Consider the following 23152-nt stretch of genomic DNA (forward strand, 5'->3'; position numbering starts at 1 on the left):
CTCAATCAAAATCAATTCCTAGCTCATACCTCGAGTTTGTCAACATAGCTCTATTTATCACGAGTGCAAGCTTAGGTACAATAACAAACATTCTATTTATCGCTTCCTCTACTAGTACTATTCTCATGAATACAAATAACTATTTGATTTATATAAACTTACCAGTAATAATAACAACTTGATAAATACACCAAAAGTGTAATTTTTTAATTTAAAATATATTTTCTATAAAAAATAACTCGGTCCTAAAATATGAATAATATTTGAACGAGTAGAAAAATTGGTCCAAACGTCGGAAAAAAAATTGGTCTATTGTATACCATTCTAAAGACTAGTACACATTACTCTGGTACATCGCGTGCACATAGCAACAGACACGATATCAGAGAGATAGCGGCAGGAAGTTAGTACTAACTAAAAATAACGAGCGGGGTCACAGGTCACTGTTTACTCACAACTGTGAGCGTATCTGTAATTGTGTTTATATTGTTTGTAATGTCCCACATATTGACAAGGATACTGCTTCACTTGTCTGCTAACGTGTTTTGTTTGATTATATATTTCGTATCCATTTATTTACTCGATATTCTCTTTTATTATACAACGACTTAATATAGATGTTCACGGAAATACCCCGTCATTAATAATAGACAAAATATTTATAAATACTTATAATAGTTTAGAATTATCAGAAAGGCAAATAGAAAACAAGACAGTTAATTGTTGCTAATCAACAAGTGAGTGCAACAAACAGACAACAAGCGTATTTATTGTCCATTAGTATATTGACTAACCTTAATTTGTTGTTGTTGTTTATTTGTCGATAAGAAATGAGACATCCCCAGTGAGCGGCGCCTGATAACTCCACATAAACAACTCGAACACCAGCGTATGCGCCGATAGATAATAGATAAACATACGTAACATAAGGATAGGCTGACACACTTCTTCATACAAATTATTATTCTCATCGCCCCCCGATCTGCCGTGACCCTAATGATAAAGCCCTGTTGACTCATTTGCGAAACATCCTTGTTTCTGATATTATTTATGTTTATGTTCTTTTTTACAATGTTAAAAGTGGCGCCACTATGTCACTATGTGAAGTTTCGTAATGTCGGGAAAACGTATGGAGACATAAAGTCGCCAGTGAATCTATATAATCGGCCAGTGATATTTGAACTTATAAAATAAACAAGCTTGGTCCTTGTTATTGTCATGTTGGTCCTTTGCGTACCTGATTAAAGACAGGCTGATTAAAAGAAATTTTAACAGAGCAATAACATTCTTCAGAGATCAAAGGGGGAGGCCTATGTTCAGCAGTGGACGTCCTATGGTTGAGATGATGATGATGATGATGAATAACATTCTTCTAACCTAAATTACTTACATATTTTAATTGAATTTAAATCTCCATTCAATTGAAATAAAAATCGTTTGGCGAGGACACTGATGTAATATAGAGGAGCTCGAATACTCGAAGTCACTCAAGTTAATCGTGCAAGACGGTATGAGAGTATTTTTTGACATCTCACATTAATCACTAGCGACTACCAACCACTCTGGAAAGGTTTATTATAATACATAATTTGGACTGCGGGCCATTTCGGAATAAATATTGCAGTTTGCAAGGCATATTTTGAGCAACCTTTCATGGATTAAATACCTAATAATAGGGTACCTCAGGCGATAAATTATGTACATATCAATCAATATTCAGATCTATATTTGCAACATCTTTCGATTCCATAAACAAAATTATGGAATCTATTAAATATTTGGACATTCCCACTACTGCTAATAAAAAAGTAATTTTGCATAAGATTTACAACGCTTTCACCCTAGCGTATTAGGTTCGTACGAGCAGTGTAAAACTACTACCGGTAACTAAACGAAAGATGACTGAATCCGCTAGTAAAAGTGCTGTAAAAGCTCGTTCTGACATTACTGATTACGAACTAAAACCACAGTTGTCAACGGCAATACTATTCGGTTCATCCATTACCGTTCTAATACGAAAATGTTCATCGTGTGCAGGTGACGAAAGGGCACTGAAACATCTAGATACTCGTAGGTAGTACTTTTCTTTTCTGATTAAATTACGCTTTAGATTTGATTATCACCTTTAGATAAATATTGAGAAAATCCTGCACTAATTTATTGTAGCAATTTCTCTACCTATCAAAACTTCTCAAAGTTCCATTTTAAATTGCCGGTAGCCAAAGAGATGATCCAACCGATAAATATCTACATTACCTAAAATCAGCTGCGACACTTGAGTCCTATAGTTTTCTCCCAGTTTACCTTGAAATAGATGTAATAGACAAAACTTTGGTTACCCAATCCGACCTACCCTGACTTTCAGACTGGATTTACGTCACAGTTTTATAGACCTTTCATATTCGACTTTGATTGACGATTTTAGCAAAATGAATAACAATGGACTCCACACTAAGTTTCGTTCGGTCTGTTTCATTTGAATGACCTGTTTCGTTTTTCATTTTCCCCGGCACGTCGTGATCGCGTCGGCTTTCCATTGTTCGGTATCCAGTCTATTTGGCTTTGAAAGAAAATTATTTTATTAAAGAACTGGCTGTTGGGGTTTGCGAAGTTTGTTGGTACGTCAAACCCCGCGTGATTTGCTCTGGGTAAGGTAGCGTGACTTTTTATGTATGTATTCATGGCAATTTTTTGTTTGTCGTTGAAGTAGGTACTAGGTACTTGTAAAGACAAATATTTTATAACTAGTTGCTGGCTGTTTTTTTTATTGTTGCATGTTAGCATCAGCCATTTAGTACGTAATCACTTTTTGTAATTAAATTCGTAAAAAATCTAAGCATGTCAGTACAAATATCAATTTCTGCAGTTTATACATCATTTCGGAAGTTAGTTTAAATTCTTTAAGACTTCCATCACATAGGGTGTTCAACAAAATAACACACTTTAAAAAGTCGTTAAAAAGAGAGCGATCGTCTTACTACGGAAGAAATGGATGTTACGACCGGGATGCGGTTTTAAACCATTTTAAAAGTTTCTTGAACGCTTCAATGGGTTTTTTCGTCACATTTACAAACTTTTAGATGGATTTCTATGAGCACCGAATTTTGATTTTGGATTACTTCAGAATCTTTATGACAACGCCTTTTATGCCTGAGCCACTTTAAAAAAAAAGTCTGACACGTGGCAATATGGCCGCCTCGTGTATGACGATAATCCCCTCTACTCGTGTATGTAGTCGTGTACCCTGTCCAGTATTTCTATGTCACTACAAAAATAAAAAGAATCCGATAAAATAAATAGGTACTTATTTTTGTCAAAAACATTCTAAAAACATAAATTAGCAATAAATACTCACAAGTAATTCTATATTTGATAAATAAAAACTTGTAGACGTAAAATCAACTAGGAGTAGACATTTTTCTTAGAAAGCTCGCGTTTGTAGATAACCTTTTTTATTAATTTCTAAGTAAAGGTTTGATAGTAAAAACTAGATAAAATTACAGAGACGATATTTTACAAGATATTGAAGTGGCTGTGTTTTTGAGTTTTTACTTTTTCAGTTAGTAGGTAAAGTCTTCTGACCAAAATACACCTACGCATACATAGCTACAAATCGATGAAAAAATCGCAGGAATACGAAATCCAGTTTTTTCCGCCTTTATCCGGATAGTGTCGGGAAATCGAAAGCCGCATAAGTTACTTTTAGCCGACCATTAGCCATTCTAGGTCACCTGCATCAATGCATTACCGTTACATTAGGGTTTGGCAACTTGCATCCTGACAAAATACGTTAGAGAAGTCGTAATGTGATCTGTCAGGTACTGTGAAAGCGACCAATGCGACTGTTGACGGTTGGTAACTTTAGAAAAATAGATTGAGCACTGTATTTAACCAGATTGAGCACAGCATTGAACACGGTTAGACTCAGAACACCTATTACTTTAAATAATCTTACATCATGTTAAGAGGTTCGGCTATGCTATAATATGCCCTGCACAGCCTGATATGAGAACAGCCGTCGTGGTCGAAATCGGCCTTGGACACCATTATTATACAGTACAGTAAGTAGTACAATTCAATAGACTACCGGATTTCTATCCTAGCTTGAAAAACTCGCCTCGTGTATCCCAGTGTGTATATCAGCTCTTTACTACCGTAATATAATACACATTTGACGTATAAACCCACTAATGCATTTCAGTTACGTTGTCATTGATCATTACCCTCGCTAGTATATAGCGCAGTACATAATATGCGGCACTTAGGTTTACTATAGCAAATCATATAGGACTATCCATTAATGAGTGGAGATACGACTGTATTAGCTTGTCAGACTGATGAAGGATTATGCTATCTTAGGGTGGCTTTCAATAATGTATCTGTCTGCTGATTTGGTTACTGGAGATAGGAAGACTTATGAGAGATAGGATAAAACTTGACCCTATTTGGTAAGACTTCGCTGTCTCGTGTTCGCTTGAACCATGATAGCTAGGCAGCTGAAATATTCACAGATGATGATATAAAACAACAAATACTGAAAACTAGCATTTTAGGGGGTACGGTATCCTTCATGCGAGTTCTACTCTCACTTCACAGGAATTTCTTATTCTTATCGAGTGACATGAATGACTTAACACATAAGCTATAGGTAAGAATGTTCTCAAAGATCCAAAGGAAAATGTGTAACGTAATTTGGCTAAATGTCAACGCCAACTAAATTAAATAAGCGTTGCGTTGGTGATAAAATATTTGCCCTTTTGTAGCAATTTATTTCAAGTTAAGTTTTTGCTAGCTGCTAAGCTGCCCACGTAGATATTATGTATTGTAGGCTTTCTAATAGAATGCCTGAATTTAAATTTATAATTGGTCATTGATTCCAATAAGGTAGTCTGCTTAGTTTACGCGGGACAAATACACCTAACTCTAAACCTTCGTTTACAGATATTTAACCATATTTATCAACCTTCAACAAGCTTTGACATAACTTCCGTAGTACCAAAATATTCACTTCAGCACCTTATTAAGATTCAACCAACATAGTCGTCACACATTTGCATATTTAAATACTCCCAGCTTATATCATAAGCCGCCACTAAGTCCCGCCGCAGGAATTACTTATAAAAGCACAGAACTAAGTAAATCGAACAAAAAGTACCAATCTGTGGGAAAAAATACATCGTTCTATCATGTTTTCGTTCGAATAGAACATAAAAATAGAAGCCAAAGCTTATATGTTTGATTTTCTCTTGGAAAACGGAATAATAAACGCGGCACTCGAATCGGACTGTGGTTTTTTCAAAATAGAATTGTTTAGATTATACATGAGAGAAATGCAAATAAATCTATACTAATATAATAAAGAGGAAACATTTTTCTTTGTTCTTTATTTGTACTCTAAAGGCTTCAAAACTACTGAACCGATTTGAAAAATTCTTTCACTGTATGAAAGCTACACAATTAACAAAGGCTATATTTTATCACGGTAGGCGGTGGAAACCGCCGGGGTATCAGGTTGCCCGGGTAACTGGGTTGAGGAGGTCAGATAGGCAGTCACTTCTTGTAAAGCACTGGTACTCAGCTGAATCCGGTTAGACTGGAAGCCGACCCCAACATAGTTGGGAAAAGGCTCGGGAGATGAGGAGTTCAGACGAGAGGTGGCAGAAACCGCAGGAAAACGACTAGTGGGTAAAATATATAGTCATCATATCTTAACTAGGCCTTCAGAACAATGTAAACTAGGCTACGCAAGTAAGTTTAGCATTGTAATTACAATATTCCATAGCGTACAATTAAAAGTTTATTTGCCTGAACTTAAAGTACCACGTAGGTACTTTGTAATTTTGGGTGTACTTAGTTGATTAGTAGGCTCAAAGTTATATCACCAGTTAGGTACGCTTATTGACTTTAATTGAATAGAAAACCGATAAACTATTGGAATTCATTACGAATATTATTTCAGTATGAATCGATATAAAGTAATGTCTGTTTGAAGACCTATAAAATAGAAAGAAAATAAATAATTCGAGCTCTTTGGTACCGCGCGACGCAAATATTACATAAATGGTGTTTTGTTTTTTAAATATTTGTATTGATCCAACTTGCTGCAGCCGGATTAACGATTACAAACTTTATGTAGCTCATGAATACATTTTATGCTCGCAATCATATCCTCCCAGTTCTGTGAAATAAAAATATCTAGGTAGAATCGACATTTCCAAACGCGTATTAAAATTTATTTTTACAACGAATGGATTTCCAAAGCTCTATGAAGATAGGTAGGTACTACCTACATATGTATGTATATGCACTAAGATTACACTGCAGACCAAACAGTCAACCGATCGACGACCCGGTCATTGGCAATGAATCTGACACCGGCTAAATAGCTTTGTACTATTCATCTTCACACCTGCTGATTTATGAGCAAAAACAAACTATTGGCTGACAAAAAATTGTATTGTCCCGCACAATACTCGATTTTTCTTTTACTGAAAGCTCTATTTGTGGAAAAAAACACACACTATCATATATAATATATAGATCATAGTTATATACCTTTGAGAAGGTGCAACTTGCAAAGCAACTCCTAATTAAACCGCACAGACAAAACAATCTCTTTGATTTCAAAGCTCCAATTCCATTCAAGAAACAAAAAGATTTTTGGCAAGGAGTCGGGAAAATATTATTTGCCTCACATCCCTTGTGTAATTTGGAATAAGCAAGACCCACTGAAACCGAGCTTCAGGTAAAAAAATCACTTTATATAAAAGGATCTACCCGTAACTTTCTTTGCCAACCCCGATATGATTATTGAATCATGATTATATGATTATCTTAATATTTTTTTGTCCTTTGCGGCAAGCGTGTGGCTGTTCCCTTGTTACGACATATTATATTTTTGGATACAAGGTTTCATGTAGAGATTGCAATGTAATGTGATGATTATATGAGTGGAATGAAATTAGACTTTGCGCTTTATATTTTTAACACCATTTCACGGAGAAACGGCTCGAAATAATGAGATAAAATTTTATAAGTAGGTACAGAGGCGGTTATAGGTCACTTTGTTTCCAATTAGTAAGTATTTCTTTCAGGGTGCTGATAAACACCGTGAAACCACTGATACCGACTTCATAACTTTTGGAATTTAAATACTATCCCAATATTTCTACACATTAAATTAAATCTTACTAGACTCACTCACGAGACTCTTTATCTAGAAGAATATGCTGTATAACTGAGAGGCACAAAAATATTCAGACAAAGGGTTGAAACAATGAAAATATTATTAGAGCCGGCAAAGGACAACAGTCGCCTTCCATTCGCTCAAATAGCTTTTTCTGATAACTCATTTATTTACCTTACCGATCTATGCCGACATATTCTCATGGAATAATAACAAAAGGGATAAATAAGAAGCACTTTCGTAAAACTTAGCTACATGAAGAAGTAAACAACGTTTTATATAGGTCAGTACCTCACATGACCACATTTATAAATGTTAAAAATAAAATTCAGTCCAATTTCTATAACAAAGCAATCAGCACTTTTCAATAAAACGTTCACTTACCCGACACATCTAATTGCATAGCAATATCATTGAGATACAATGTAGCAAATTGTTCGCAACACGTGCCGTATAACGAACATTACACCTCGACAAGTCTGACAATATCATCATCACCCGTGCTGGTCACGTTTCACTCCAAATGAGAGAAAATCGAATCTTTTTTCTAGTCGAACGTACTTTAAAATATCTCCTGGATGGACGTTTATACAATGCTTTTTGACTTCGACGCCTTACAAAGCTGGATTAGATCTCGTTTGCATAATCAGAGTCGATTCGGACGAATTCATGAGTTCAACTTTGGGTATTTATGTATGATAAACTCATTGGAAAGACAATCTGAATACTGAACCTAATTGTCTGCTCATCGCCTTTGCTGAATTCAGATTAAATTGGTTGAAATCTGAAGCGTTTAGGTTTAATGGAAATTTTAGGTAAGTGATATTTATGGTTGCCTATAGATGACAGAATATGAGTACCTATTCTTTTGGTCCGTATAAAAAGACTAGTTTCCGCTCGCGGTTTAAACCGCGCCCCGAGATAACTGCTTCCCGTAGCTGGTTGGTGACTACTTACCAGCGAAACTAAAACGACTTTCTTTTACAGATATATAGACAAATACTAGAAGTTTTAAGACTTCTGGCGTAAAAGGCGATGCTTTGTTCATGAATTTCAACTTTATAAATCATTTGCCATTTCTAAATTTGTACTGAGAAGGTTGTAAAAAGTTAATCAAAAGAATCAATAACGAAAATGTAAATAGAAGAAAAAAATCATTGAATTTAGCCGCCGTTTTCATCATAAACTTAAATGAATTCTTCAAACTAGAGCTTTTATATTGAAACAAATACTCTTACTTCTATTTTCAGACGTAATTGCTCAATTTCTTATTACTTAAGAAAAATACACATTTATAAATCGTAATTTCATTCTCAAACCAAGATTAAATTGATGCAAAAAGATAAAATTTAATCATTCCAATTGAATGGGTTTTAGACGCTTCAAAGGAATTATTTGAATTTAAATATGTTTAATTCAAGAATTTTATGCCATTGAAACAATAATTTAAAGTGATGAGCACTATCTTCAAACATTGAACTTAAAATTAATCATAAAATACGAAACACTTTTTAAGTTTAACATATGCATTAAGAGCCCTATGGATACGGACCAATAATTGCCTGGTCAAATGTGTTTTGAGTTCAGTATACTTTTCTCGGAATTATACTAACCCACATAGTATACAACACGCACAAAAATATAACACACCAAAACACATAAAACCACAGTGTGAATCGTGGTGAACTTTCCATAGAAACTTTTTTTGATAACGGTATTAAGTCCCATGTGCGAACCTCTATTTTAATCTAACAAATAATATGTGTCGAATAAAGGTCTTTTAAAGATACAAAAACTTTCATGGTGCAACATAAGTGCGTATTGATGTAGTTTACGTAAAATAATAAGCATACATAGCTAAGAAACCGTGTAATTAATACTTAGTAAGGTCAGTTAATGACACTGTAAAAATCTAGTGTAATTATATAATTTATATTTTTGAACATTGATCTGAATTTAGATAGTAACTTCACTAATAGGAACAACTCTAATGACCCATTAGTTTGTTTATGATTGTTCATAAAGGGCCGAGGGATGGTACGCTTAAATAATATTCAAACACCGCAACATAGCCGTTGATAACTTATAGAAGCTTAGCCGAGGATTTGCATAAATTCAGGTGGCATCTGCAAGTACAATTTGGGTATGATCTCGCGGCCCCCTCAAACTTTGGGAACCATCCTCTCGAATCGACAAGTTTGAACACTGCCAACTAGCGGTGGTAGTTTGGTGAATACATTTTTGTTTTAATGGAGGCAGTTATGCCAATTATGCTACTAATCAACGAGGGTATAGAATAGATAAATTCCTAAATAGTTTGAATTGTATTTTGACATAAGTAGTTCATCCCAGAACGATAAGTACCTAAATGATACAAGAGCCCACATCACATATTCGCCATTTTATTACGTAGAGATATGAAACAATATGCCATGAAGAGCTATGCTATGCCTTTGAGCAACACAAACGTAAGCTCTACGGAACTCGGGATTTCCTCGAAAAACGTAATACCATTATACCCGACATAGGAATCACAAACTAGGCTTTCCTCCACAGTATCACTTGGTTGTATTAGAGAGAGAATATACCTACATCTATCTTCACTAGCTTCTGAATACATAGGTACAACTCAAACTAAAAGATAGCAATCTATTCAAAACACTATTCAACCTCCTGTCGCCTCAGATGGATACAGGATGTAAGAGAAAAATCAATTTCCTACTAGAAAACTATTGTAAGACCTGGTAAAGCAGTCTACATGTGAAACTTCCAAGTATCTAGGAGGTAAGAAAACATCGACACACTGATAAGACAAAAGAAAATCGAAAACTGTACGTGAAGACGAATTGACGGCAAAAAGAAAATCTATTGACCCAAGAAACGAACACCAACAAAAAATAAACTTAACTTTTTAATACAGAAAGTCTTACCAATACAGCATTTTAATGAAGACTCAACTTTTACCTTGACTGAGTTTTGATAGGATAACTTTCGTAAAAGCTGAACTGGAGTAAAGTGTTATTAAATTATCATTTTTTTTAATTATCCTTAGGTATCGCTTCCTATTTTCATTTTTCATAAAATTGCGCTGTAATTTTTTCCATTAATCTGTACGTGCTTACCTATTGTTATATTTAATCTGTTTCATCCATCCTCCGAGCCTTTTCCCAATCAAGTTGAGGTCGGCTTCCAGCCTAACCGGATTCAGCTGAGTACCAGTGCTTTACAAGAAGCGACTGCCTATCTGACCTCCTCAACCCAGTTACCCGGGCAACCCGATACCCCTTGGTTAGACTGGTGTCAGACTTACTTACTGGCTTCTGACTACCCGTAACGACTGCCAAGAATGTTCAATGACAGCCGGGACCTACAGTTTAACGTGCCATCCGAAACACTAAGATATACTTAGAAAGTACATACAAACTTAGAAAAGTTGCATTAGTACTTGCCTGACCTGGGATCGAACCCGCGCCCTCATACTTGGGAGGTTGGTCCTTTACCCTCTAGGCCAGCACGATATTTAATCTATTTCTCAGTAAAATTAAGGGTGAGCGTAACATAGTATGTATTAAATTAAGCTTTAGCTGGAAGTTGAAGCCACACCTGTGTGCAGTGGGCTGCCTCGTGCTAATTGTAATTGCCTCCTACAAACTGCCCCGGGATATTATTCTATGCCGGGTTACATAACATTTACACATGAATAATTAATTCAATTTATGTAGGTTATAGGTCAATTATTTTGCATAATGTTACGTAACTTTACATCGGTTTTCATCAAAGTTGATAACTGTCCAGAATATATTTGCATTTCGTCAGTCATTTATTGAAAAAAAATAAAGAAAAACTAGTCGATTTCCGGCATTTTCACCCGCTCCCGTGGGAACTACCCATACCTACCGAGATAAAATATAGCCAACGTTACTCGGGAAGAATGTAGCTTTCCAGCAGTCACAGAATTTTTCAAATCGGTTCAGTAATTTTGGAGCCTTTAGGGTACAAACTAAAAAATATATATGTTACGGGTAATGCTAGAAGATGGAGTAAACCTAGGTTTACTAGGAGTCGGGTAGACCTAGGTGAGCATGGGTAAACCCCGAATAAAAATTTATTTTACTTATTATTCGGACTTTACCCAAGAAGCTTGGGTAATACTAAGTCAACCCGGGTAAACCTAGGTTTACTCCACCTTCTAGCATTACCCGTAACATATATATTCTTCCTCATTATATTGGTTAGACTTATCAATAGGAGTTCACCTAGCCACTATCGGAGGAAAGTGCAAACTCTACGATGCTACACAAATACATATGTAGGCCCCTACGTGAAAAATGCCAATAATACTTCGTACGATCAGGGATGGAAAATGCAAAAGGGACGAGGTCTTACTTCAGCACTCAAGCTTACTTCTAGACCAGTCTACCGATCACTAAATGTGAATATTTTGAATGCGTTTGTATTGTTTTAGAAATATTTTAGATATTCATCACTGTTCTTCATTTGTTTCACTTTCTTACATTAGGGTGAATTCACGGGTAGGTTGCATCATGTAACTAAAACGATAACCAAATCATAACCGGTTGTCAAATCGCCGATAAGAAAAATCTGCGAGAAATTGACAGCTGGTTAAGGTTTGGTTATCTTTATACTTAGTTAAAAGGTGCAACCGACCCTTAACATAACCATCAACACTACAAAGGACCATGAGTCAAATTGGGCTCATTGTCCAACAGAGTTATAGCATATGCCATTGTGAAGGTTTTTGTTTGTACTAAAATTGTTACTATGGGCACTATCTTCAATTCCATGGCAAAAAAAAGATATGCACCTAAATAGGTTTTGTAGAAAAAGACAATTGTTAAGAGACGTAGTGCGCTTGGTTATACATGACATAAAACCTAATTCGCAGGATTTGATTATGCTAGGATTATGGGACCACCTTCATCACCAGGCCAGGATCTGATGATGGAAACTCTGAGAAATCGAGGGCAACTTTCGAAAATTGTAGATATGCATAATCCACCGGCAGGATATTTAGACGACATTATTATTGGTATTGATTGAAATGTTAACAAAAATAATTTTAACTGCTAGCAGCTGTTTTATTGTTTATGTATACATTAAACCTGGACTTAAAACTAGTTAAAGGTGTTCAATAACAAAACCTACAATGCCATAACAGCACTACTTTTTGCAGAATATTAGTTTATTTATGGTCGGAGAAAAATATTTATAGAAAAATAACCCCATGGATTCTTCGCAAAAATGAGTTTAAATCTTTATATTTAGTGCTTTACAAGTATATTCAAAGTGGTCTCATCTCTGTTGGTGGGTGAGCCCAGGCTTCATACATTTTTGCCCATGGTCCTTTGTATTGTTACAAAATCATTAGCAGGTAACCATTAATTATTTGCCAGAGCCCGACGTTAGAGCTAGTTCTTGTTATAGATAATGAAGTTATAACATTACTTAATTAGTGTACAACGGTACCTACCTCGTTACGAGCCGACATGTATTTTATTAATTACTTACTGGTACTGCTCTTGTTGTTTACTCTATATAAATTGTGCTAAATGTAGGCTGTAGCATTGTTTTAGACCTAAGTATACCGAATCTCTTGTGCAGTTGACAGCTTTTAATTTACAAAAATATTTCAAGTAAATGTAATAATCAAGACGTTGAAGAAGAAACTCATTACGAGACAATAATCAGGCCATTTAACTGCATCAAAATATTACTATTCAAAACTAAAAAAAAAACAACATAAGTAAACTCATAGACTAATAAGGTAATTTCCCAAACACAACACATGCGTAAACTAATTTAATAAATTATAAGTCTTTAATTTAATGGACGAACTCAGTCTTAATCTCTTTTGTACTTTCTTCGTACTTATATAAAGTATCTTTTTGTGTGTTGTCATAGCAACACCAATCGTTTTCAAAAGCTATAGCTACCCACTTATACAGTTCAATATAAAATAGGTCAAGTGCGTAACGAAAGGGGTGAAGGGTCCCGTACAGGCGTTTTTGAGCAACAATTTGACTGTTTATTTTTGATTAAAAAGGCATTATTTTTGGGTAAAACAATATTTTATAACCGACATCCTAAAATGAGGAAATTTTCAATTTGATTGTATCTTATTGAAGCTGATGATTGTTTTTCTTTCTGTTACAGTGGTTCGTTAAATGCGAATATGTGAATTCTCCGTTTATGCAAATGCAGAGGTGGTTGTCATATCCTTTCACATTTTACAAGTAGATATACTTACCTTTAAGTATTACATATCTTGTCTACCTTTCTCCAGTTACTAAGAAGTCTTATTTTTTTCTTTTAGTAAATCTAGGCAAGTAATATTTCTACCACAATAAAACGTAGCCAAGGGACTTCATAGATACTTCATTTCTCCAGGGACATTGTGAATCATTCTCAATACTTTTACCGAATCTCATCTTGATTGGTTTCTTCATAGTATAGAGAGATTTTCTTTATACAGGTATAGGTTTAATATGTGTACCTACTTTTGTATTGTATTGCAAGCTGATGAAGCTTAAGGGTTCAAAGGTTCATTTGCTTTCTTCATTGTGTAGCTAAAACCTAGGTCCTAAAATATCGTCTGAAAACAAGGCGTTACAGTTTAATATATTATTATGTATTTCTTACAAATGAATGCTCCATAATGAGGCCTCATATCACGTCTATGAAGTTCACCAAGTATCATTGAACATCCTTGGCAGTCGTTACGGGTAGTCAGAAGCCAGTAAGTCTGACACAAGTCTAAACAAGGGGTATTGGGTTGCTTGGGTAAATGGAATGAGGGGGCAGTCGCTCCTTGTAAAGCACTGGTACTCAGCTACATCCGGTTAGACTGGAAGCCAACCCCAACATAGTTGGGAAAAGGGCTTGGAGGATGGAGGATGGATGGAAGTTCACCAACTAAATTAAAAGAACCACTCAGTATCCAACTGTCGCCATTAGAAGGATTACAGAGCTTAATCCAATAAAGGTACTTACTTGTTAGCCTTCAGCCAAACTTTTAATGCTCCCTCACTTTCCTCTTCACTTTTTGTTTTATGTATTTTGTATTTGCGAACCCTAATCTTAAATTATCTTATCCGAAACGTGACAACCCTACCGTATTAGACTGAGACACTTCCCTTTCGAAAGATGACATTCTGCTGAATTGAGAATGTACGCTCCCTTGATGGCTAATTTCATAATGTTTTTTTTTCGTAATTCCATGTTTGGCTTTAAAAAACCAATGAAAAAATTATGTTAAGAAAAAAATCTTAACCAAAATGCATACCTATTTATTTACCACCTTTAAGGTGATGACTAGTGAAAGCTCCGAATAGCTTGTTGCGTTGTTTCAAGAAAGATGATAGACTAAAATATACTTGCTTACATAAGCTAGTTAAGCTACATATATACATTGAAAGATTAAGCCTCATTATCAAATGTACATAACGTAAGTCTATACATATAATAAATCTGTAGAAAAGTAATTTTTGTACATTGAAGAAATTGACAAAAAAAATAGCCAGCATGTTAAAGGATAACTAGCAGAACCCATTTCCATCATTTTTGTCATTTTTGTCTGTTTGTCTGTTTATCTGTTTGTTCGTTCGGGATTCACGTAAAATCTACGAATTCAATTCAGACAATGCTTATATACAAAAATTCTACGTAGCTTGGGGTATTACTTAGTTTTTGTTTCATCGAAATCGATTCACTCTATCAAAAGATATGATTAATTTTGTGAATTCAAGATGTAAAATATTACGACACGCAATCTGTTTGTCAAAACTGCACATTTGAATGTTGTACTTATATTAGTTGATCGGCCTATTAATCTTTACACAGAAAATCACACCTTCATAAGTAACTTCGGAAGAAAAAAAAAATGAAAATTTTGTTTAGCCAAGGTTAAAGTAGCTCCATCTGTGGTAATCTGTGTTAAATAAAATACATACAATTTGACAAAGGAGCGAGGTGGTAAATGACAATAAATTACCATACATTCTTTATAGAGGATTATTATTTCAACAGATGGAGTTGTGTATTTTCCGTAATTCACCATATTTTAACACGTAGTGTAATTTTTCGATAGACATTTCAATAGTGTTTGTCAGTTTGCCGTGCCACATCAAAATCCAATTATAATTATTACCTTGATGAAAGGAAAATTAATAGTTCTCAGCCAATTTTAAAACGGTGCCATCTAAATAAATTTTTGAACATTATGTCAAAAATGATGACTTTAGTATACCAATTAATTATCATTTAAAGTTACAGATGGAGTTCATATCAGGATTTTTTCATAAACATAGTTTAGCTTATCTTCCACTAATGTGGTGGCCTTAAAACAAATTACTTTGAGTGAGTAGTATTAAGTAGACCTTAATTATTTTTTCTGATGCAAAATATGTAAACTTAATCCTAGAAGAAATGAGGACCTGTCTCTCGCAAGCGCTGCTAAGCGTGAGGTAGCTATTCTGTAGCTTTAAGAACAAGCCCAGATACAAAGTGCAGATAAGAAATGGGAGCTTTCTCGATTTAATACCATACACACGTAAAATGCTTTATGCGTCTGAAAACGAACACATTACGCGTCGCATACCAGAGACATGCTTACTTTCAACTTCTGATCGCAAATACACTGGTCACGATTACGAACAGTCTCAGTAGCACCCGAGCCAAAGACTATAAAACCACTTGACTGCGCATACAGTGCCCCGACGCTCGCCAAAAGTTAGTGATTTTGCGCGTACTATAAGGCTACGATCAGTACGATCCTTTAGTAGCGACCGTGAACTGACCAATAGCAGCCGCGGATTATGCCGCGTCCCCCCGCCCGCAGTGGTGAGTCGTGTTCTTAGAAGAAATTGGCGAGTGCGCTCTCTAGTGGTTATTTACTTTATGACCCGAGCCAAGTCTAAAAAAACACCTTTTATATAAAACTACGTTTGATGTCATTCAATCACAAAGACAGTATTGTTTTCTGTTGCAAATCCTATCCACCTGTATCCTATCCTAATCCAGCATGCATTAAAGGTGTGCATTGCACAAAAACCAATGGTATCCTACTCGAGAAGTCAAAAGAGTCGACCTGCCAACGTCAGCTTCTGCGCTAAGCAAGTGTTCTTAATAGTACCATCAGAATTACATTCATCGTTGAATGAGGTGAATACATTTTCAGAAACCGCAATAACAGTAGGAGCCAAAGCATATGATCGCTTCATAGAGCTCTGATTGACCCCAGGTGACCAAGTCAGGTCTGATTTGTTCGTTCGTCAGATCTTTGAAAGTGTTTCGGTGGATACTGTCGTCCTGTGTGACAAAAAATATGGTATATAAACGTCTTCCGCAAGAGCGAAATTTTCCCGGTGTGTGCGGTAGTGACGCACAGTATACAACACTTATGTTTCTTTCGATTTGCTGGCTCCACCAAGAAATGACAAATTGCAAGCGTACATTTTGAAAATCTTGGCAAAACTGCAGGTTTCAAGTACGAATTCGGGCGTGAGAGTAGCGCGGGCGCCGCGCGTGCGTTGCGTTTTGCTGCCCTGCGGCATTTACCTATAGCGCGCTCGCGGCGCGCACGTGCCGCTCTCCTTGACGTTTAACTGCTAAGGCGTTTAGCGGGCGAAGGGGTAAGAACGCAACTCGAGCGCCGCGTGCTCGCGTGCACATGCCGTAGGGCAGCAAAACGCGACGTTCACGCAGCGCGCTCGCGACGCCCGCGCTACCACACGCCCGAGGATCGCGCACGCCTAATGTGGGGTCAGCCTTACCATAGTGAGTAAGTGCACAGAAAATCCCGTCATACAAGTGTTTCTCCCCAGTAGTGAAACTATCCTACCCTATGCGCCTGCTGATGATGATGACTCATTTTATCATCCATCCAGCTATTCCCCAACTATGTTGGTGTTGGCTTCCAGTCACCGAATCTGTTTGAGTACCAATATTTTGCTTGGAGCGACTACCTATCTAGCTACCTTCAATCCAGTCAACTACACAAGACGATATCCATGGTAAGACTGACAGACTTTCTGGCTTCTGATTAGTCGCAGCAGCTGCAGAAAATGTACAAATGACAGCTTTGTCAGACTCAAAGCATATAGACATAGATTATAACTGTTTCCTGTGAAAATTATTTACGCACCATACGTTATAATTTTCCAAATTGGCTGACTGGATCCAGAGATATTCACAACGTCACAAACTTTACTTCTTTTGTTTAGATAAATGGTCACATCCACAACACAACCTTGATCAATGAATCTATGCGACTGCTAAGTGCTAATCCTAATTATACTGTCACGTGAAAGAATGCACCTACGGGATAAGTAGTATTTTGACTATTCTATATTGCCCACGCAGACGAAGTTGCGGGCAACAGCTAGTATTTAATAAATCTGTACATTCTCGTACATTATATATAAATGAGCAGTTAAATTTATACACGATAAATTAACAAGGAAAACAATTCGACATAAAACAGGACCTCTTTCAAAGCATATTATTAAATGAACTGCAACTTACGGAACAATTACCTACAGCCATTTGTTTTTGAAAGGGGTCCAGTTTCGTAATCGAATCAAGAAGTTATATTTCAATGGGGCAAATAGTTACCGTTAGAAATGTTAACTTGATTACAAATAATTTAATTATAAAGTAAAGTAAATGTCGCTTAATACAATTCTATTTTATATAATACTAGCCGAGTTCAAGTGGGTTCACTCGCATCCCGTGGAAACTACTACGCGTACCGTTATAAAGTATAGCCTATATTACTCGGGAAGAGTGTAGCTTTCCAACAGTGAAAGAATTTTTCAACTCTGGTCAGGAGTTTCTGAGCCTTTGGACAAACAAAGAAACAAAAAAAATGTTTCCTCTTTATTATTTTCTTATTGTTATAGAGTCTGTGCTATTGTATTAATTAAAGCGGGAAGTAGCGTTGATAATTAACGGAGGTAAAAACACTTCAGTGGAATACGTGGGTAGATCTTAAATGGCAACATCATAAGATGATTAATATTTTATCTAAAGATTATGAAAAGGTTAAGTAGGTATTATAAGGTAAGGACATTTAGTACTTTTCCGGCGTCAAATTGCCGATTTGACGGCTGTTTATAACGTGGTTATCGCTATAGTTGGATGCTGCAAACCCTTAGGAAATTCCAGGTATTTCAGCGGTTTTTCATCTATAGATTGGATCCCGATATCATTTAATTTCGGGTATAATTTAGGCGATCACCAAAAATATTTTTAAGAATCTAAGCTGAGGCACCAAATAAAATAAACAACTCCAAAAAAAATAAATTGACTTTAATAAAAGGGCACTAAAGTATATAATATTATGATCCAAAAAAAAATAAAATAACATCAGAAAAATCGCAAATCTCGCACAAATATTATTTTTGGTTCCCAAAATGGATTAATGTTCACCAAATTCTATCCAACTAAAAGATTAATATTACTACCAAAAATCAAAGTTAGTGACGAAAAGGAATCGCTGCAAAACCGACTCCACGTAGTCTTGTCTGCCCTACCCCTAGAGTGCAATTCAAAACCGCGTAGGCGCGGAGGGGCGAGGCGGCCTGCGAGCTGAGGCACAGGTAGTTTCAGCGCTCGCCGCCGCGGCTGAGGCTGGCCGGCGGAGCCGGCCAGCAAGCCGAAGCCGCGGTGGTGAGCGTGAAAACCATCTGCGACGATAAGCTCGCATGGGACCGCCGGAGCCACGCAGCGCCGGAGCCGTGACAGAAGCCATGCTTGCTGCATGTTGCGTGCTTACTTTTTAAACGTACTGAGTTACACACAAATTCATATAACAATAAATAAGCGACGTACGTTTGGGAACCCCAGTATATTAATTGGTATTTGGGAAATATTCTAGCGATCGTTAGCTTTTTTAGTCTAACAAAAATGGCCAAATTAGGAGTCATGGTATTACATAATTGGTAACATCTAAGTAGTGACAATATATAATATTTGGTCTAAAGTGTATTTTAAAGCCGTCCATATATTTTTTTAGTAGTCAATTATACGAAAAAATGGTTTTATTGAATAATATTTTTGGAAACGTTATTTGGTGACCATTTATCCATTTTGGTAACCGTTTAGAATTTTTTTGGTAGTAAAATAGGTACTTTTTTGGGTGGTGTTTAAACACAAGCCTTTAATTTCTTTATCCTTTATCTCAATTTTTGCAAATATTAGAAAAAGGGTTAAAACATTTATGGAAACGGGCACAATTCCATTATTACATGGTGATAATTTCCTAAGTGCTGTCCCGAATGTTCGCCACAGTTGAAATTCAGGGAAATAATTATGGGTTCCGCTGACTAAAATGTTCCTGTTGCTACCTACCTATTCCTCGATGACTTTAGAGTGAATTCCATTATTTAGTAGCTTTTGAACTGGAATGGTAACGTTGTTTTAACAGTATTTTAGGCTTTGGGGAGAGCCATTTTTAACATAAGTACCTGCTTACTGTGCTTTTAAAATATGTGTAAATGTCCATTAGGCTTTTAGTGATCCTAAGTTGTCTGTTACTTTTTCAGTTTCTACCCGTGAGAATCTATAATTGGCTTACTATATCATATAGAATTGTTATCCCTTTGTTACAGCTGTTGATTCTCCTTCTAGTAAATAAATAAATAAATAATTTGCAGCTATTGATTTAATTTCCTTAATAATTGTAAGCAGTGTCATGTCAGTAGGTACAATAAGACGTTGAAACAAAAACAATAAGTAAACTCGTGCTTAGACTAATCATATTCCCAATATTTCATAATAATTCTGTTTTGCTGAGATATCATTCACGGCAGACATGTACTTTGAATATAAATGAGTTTTGTAATAGAATTTGAATAAAACTTTTTCCAGACAAAAAGTACCAAGTTGGCCTTATTACATGAAAAAGTAAGTTGTTAACGAGGGCCGCGGTAATGGTAATATAGGAAAAATTCGGAAGTCGGTCGGCTTCCGTCTTCTGTGAACCGGTAAATTCATATCCGATGGTAAGTACAAAAGTAATACTTAGGTAATGAATAAATCAATATACCTACTTTAGTTCTAAGTATTTAGATAATTTCAAAAAAACATTTCGAACGAATTTGAATGTTTCTTTGTTTTTTTGGCATGGAAATTGATGAGGCCTGGAGAAGTTGTTGATTTTTATGTCGGTGTAAGGTGAAAGCATGGGAAATAGCCAGTAATATTATAATATCAAGCTATTTTACCGAAAAATAACAGGAAAGGCTGAGGTAAGTGTACTTACATTATGCCAACATCACGAGAGGTTCCTTGCTATTTTGGGCATAGATTATGAATTCAGGATTTCCTTTTACGTATATTTTCATTAAATCAAAAAAGGTTTTCTTCTCAAACCTGCCAGAATAGTACGTATGTTAAGTCTTTAAGAGTCCTTACATTTTCAATATTACGTATATTTTTAGGTAGATATGACTTGTTATATCGGCTTTTACTTGGGAGCTAGGTTATTTTTATTTGAGAATATTTTCTTGAAACTGGCTCGTGGCAGGTTATCTGTTCTGTCCGACTGCCTTTTGGACTATTGACGTGCCTACTGAAAACCGTTCATATTATTTTAATATCTATCAAGTTACAAGTATATTTTCTTTCAATTTTATTTATAACCTTTTTCCTGTTTGCCTAAATCTACAATAACCGTATCATGCGTCATGTGACAAGAAAAAAAAAACAATAAACGTAACATGTTCACAAATTGTTTGAACAATACATCACGCCACAAAAGTTGTCCCATTTTATCAGCGTTGTTCGAGAGTTTGTGCCTAAAACCATAATTTTCGAAACAATCATAACAAGACAAAACTGCTGTGTTTTAGCGAACACCAACTGTCAACTTAATACGTACAAACGAGCTTGCTAAACAAAATCTATTTGAAGTACGTTCTCGCTGTAACTTTTGTCTACTTCTGCTTTTGCTAGGAATTCATAATGTATAAGTACTTGAAAATGTTAAAAGCAACAGTGTTATGTGTTACATATCTTAACTAATTTACAAAGACGCTGAAATGCCTAAGTTTGTATGTTTGTATACTTAGGTGCCATTTTTTTTTATTAATTAACACGCTTATATTTGCTTCACCGGTAAATAACTGTGTATGTAAGAAAATCTTGGAATCTCAATTTTACCCACTTCCCGGTCTTCGATTAGGTTGAAAGCACACGCTCTGCGTTCTGATGACAATACATGACTAGCGTTTTTTTTTTTTTTAATATTATTTTTTATATAGAAAGCTACGTAATCACCGAGTGTCAAAAGACTCGTCAGCGGAAATCGACCCCAAAAGGCTGGCTGTATGCAACTCTGGATGGCAATGCATATTCTTTAACCGAAGTATAGACCAGCCCTTTGGTCACATGTGGATTCCACTAGGCAGACATGACTGCATTCTTATTTTGTTTGATACCGCATATCGGAAAACAAAATCACAATTATATAAAGGATAAGAGATATATCATGTTATTTTAGCTATCGGCTATTGACACGTAAGTACTTGAAGGAAAAATATTACCAAATTCAAAAGGTATGTACCTACCTACGTATCAACTATATTATCTTCTGAATATCTAAATCCCTTGATGACCCAAAAAGAGGAAGTTGGCAACTACCGTAGGTATTATACTGGATAATACCCACAGATGAGAATACAATAAACTAGTTTCATAAAGGTTCTTTTTTGTGTACGTACTAGTTTATAAACTAATTAACTTTGCCGACCTTCCTAGCTTTTTATGGCTATGGAAAAAATATGACCGCGAAACGAGAACTGCCAAGCGCAAATGTATAACACGGTTCCCCTGAGATGAAATACAGTCATAAAGCTTATTAAAACTATTTTATGAGTTTAAAAAACTAGCCAAGAACGTGTCAGAATTAAGCACAAAAGGTTCTGTAGGTAGGTACCCACTATTATCTATTGTATAACTAGCAAAAAATTACGTTTGTTGAACAGATGCCTCGTAAAAAAATTATTATTCTACTTTTTTCAGTATTTTTATCCTAGTCATAAGAAACACATCATCTGAGAAAATTACGACTGTCTAACTATCACGCTTCATGAAAAACATCGCATTGTCGGACAGCGAAGTTCAAAGTAGTTTTAGTAGCACAGTATGTGGCAATAGGGTCCCGATTAACCCCTTGAGTACGGATCCCTGAAAAACAGTATAACATTGATGCTAACATTATTTAATGGAAAAACCACGGAAATAAAAATCTCCTCAAGATTAAACTTTGACGCCAGAAATTTTGATGAATTGACAAAATACTTAAGATAACATATAATTGACACCTGGCTTAAAATAGATGTGTGTCATCTCTTACAAGATTAGATTACTTTAAAGTACTTAGGCAAAACAACTTTGTATTTATTTGTATCGTAATTTAAAAGAAAGCACAATCATTGCAAGTTACAAGAAATATATTGATAAATTAATTAGGTGAAGGAACTTTAAAATTTAAAAGTGGATTATAGATATCGCAAATTAAACTGGATCAATTTTGATAAAAGTAATAACACACAAACCCATATTATATTGTTCAAAGAATGCGTTTTCTGAAATAAACTAAGTAGGTATTTAGAGTAGTTCAGGTAACTAGGTAACACAACATAAGCGGGGGTAAACAAAACTAAAACCAGAATTGGTATGAGCGTGTGTATTAGTTATTATAATTTATATACCTATTCTATTAATACAATCAGTGTTGTCGTTTATGATAAAAAAAACTGGGTAGATTGGTACCATTGCCCTAGCAGAAAATGCAAGTACCCACCTATAGGTATCGCGTCATCATCAATCTATCAATTGAGAATTGAACGAGTCGCGACGTGAAAATAAATTATCTCTAGTCACTATTTGCAATCTTAATAATGTAACGATAGATCTTAAAACCTATTCATGAAAATAAAAAAC

The sequence above is a fragment of the Helicoverpa armigera genome, chromosome 12 (assembly GCF_030705265.1).
Source record: "Helicoverpa armigera isolate CAAS_96S chromosome 12, ASM3070526v1, whole genome shotgun sequence".
In the NCBI taxonomy this organism is placed as follows: domain Eukaryota; kingdom Metazoa; phylum Arthropoda; class Insecta; order Lepidoptera; family Noctuidae; genus Helicoverpa; species Helicoverpa armigera.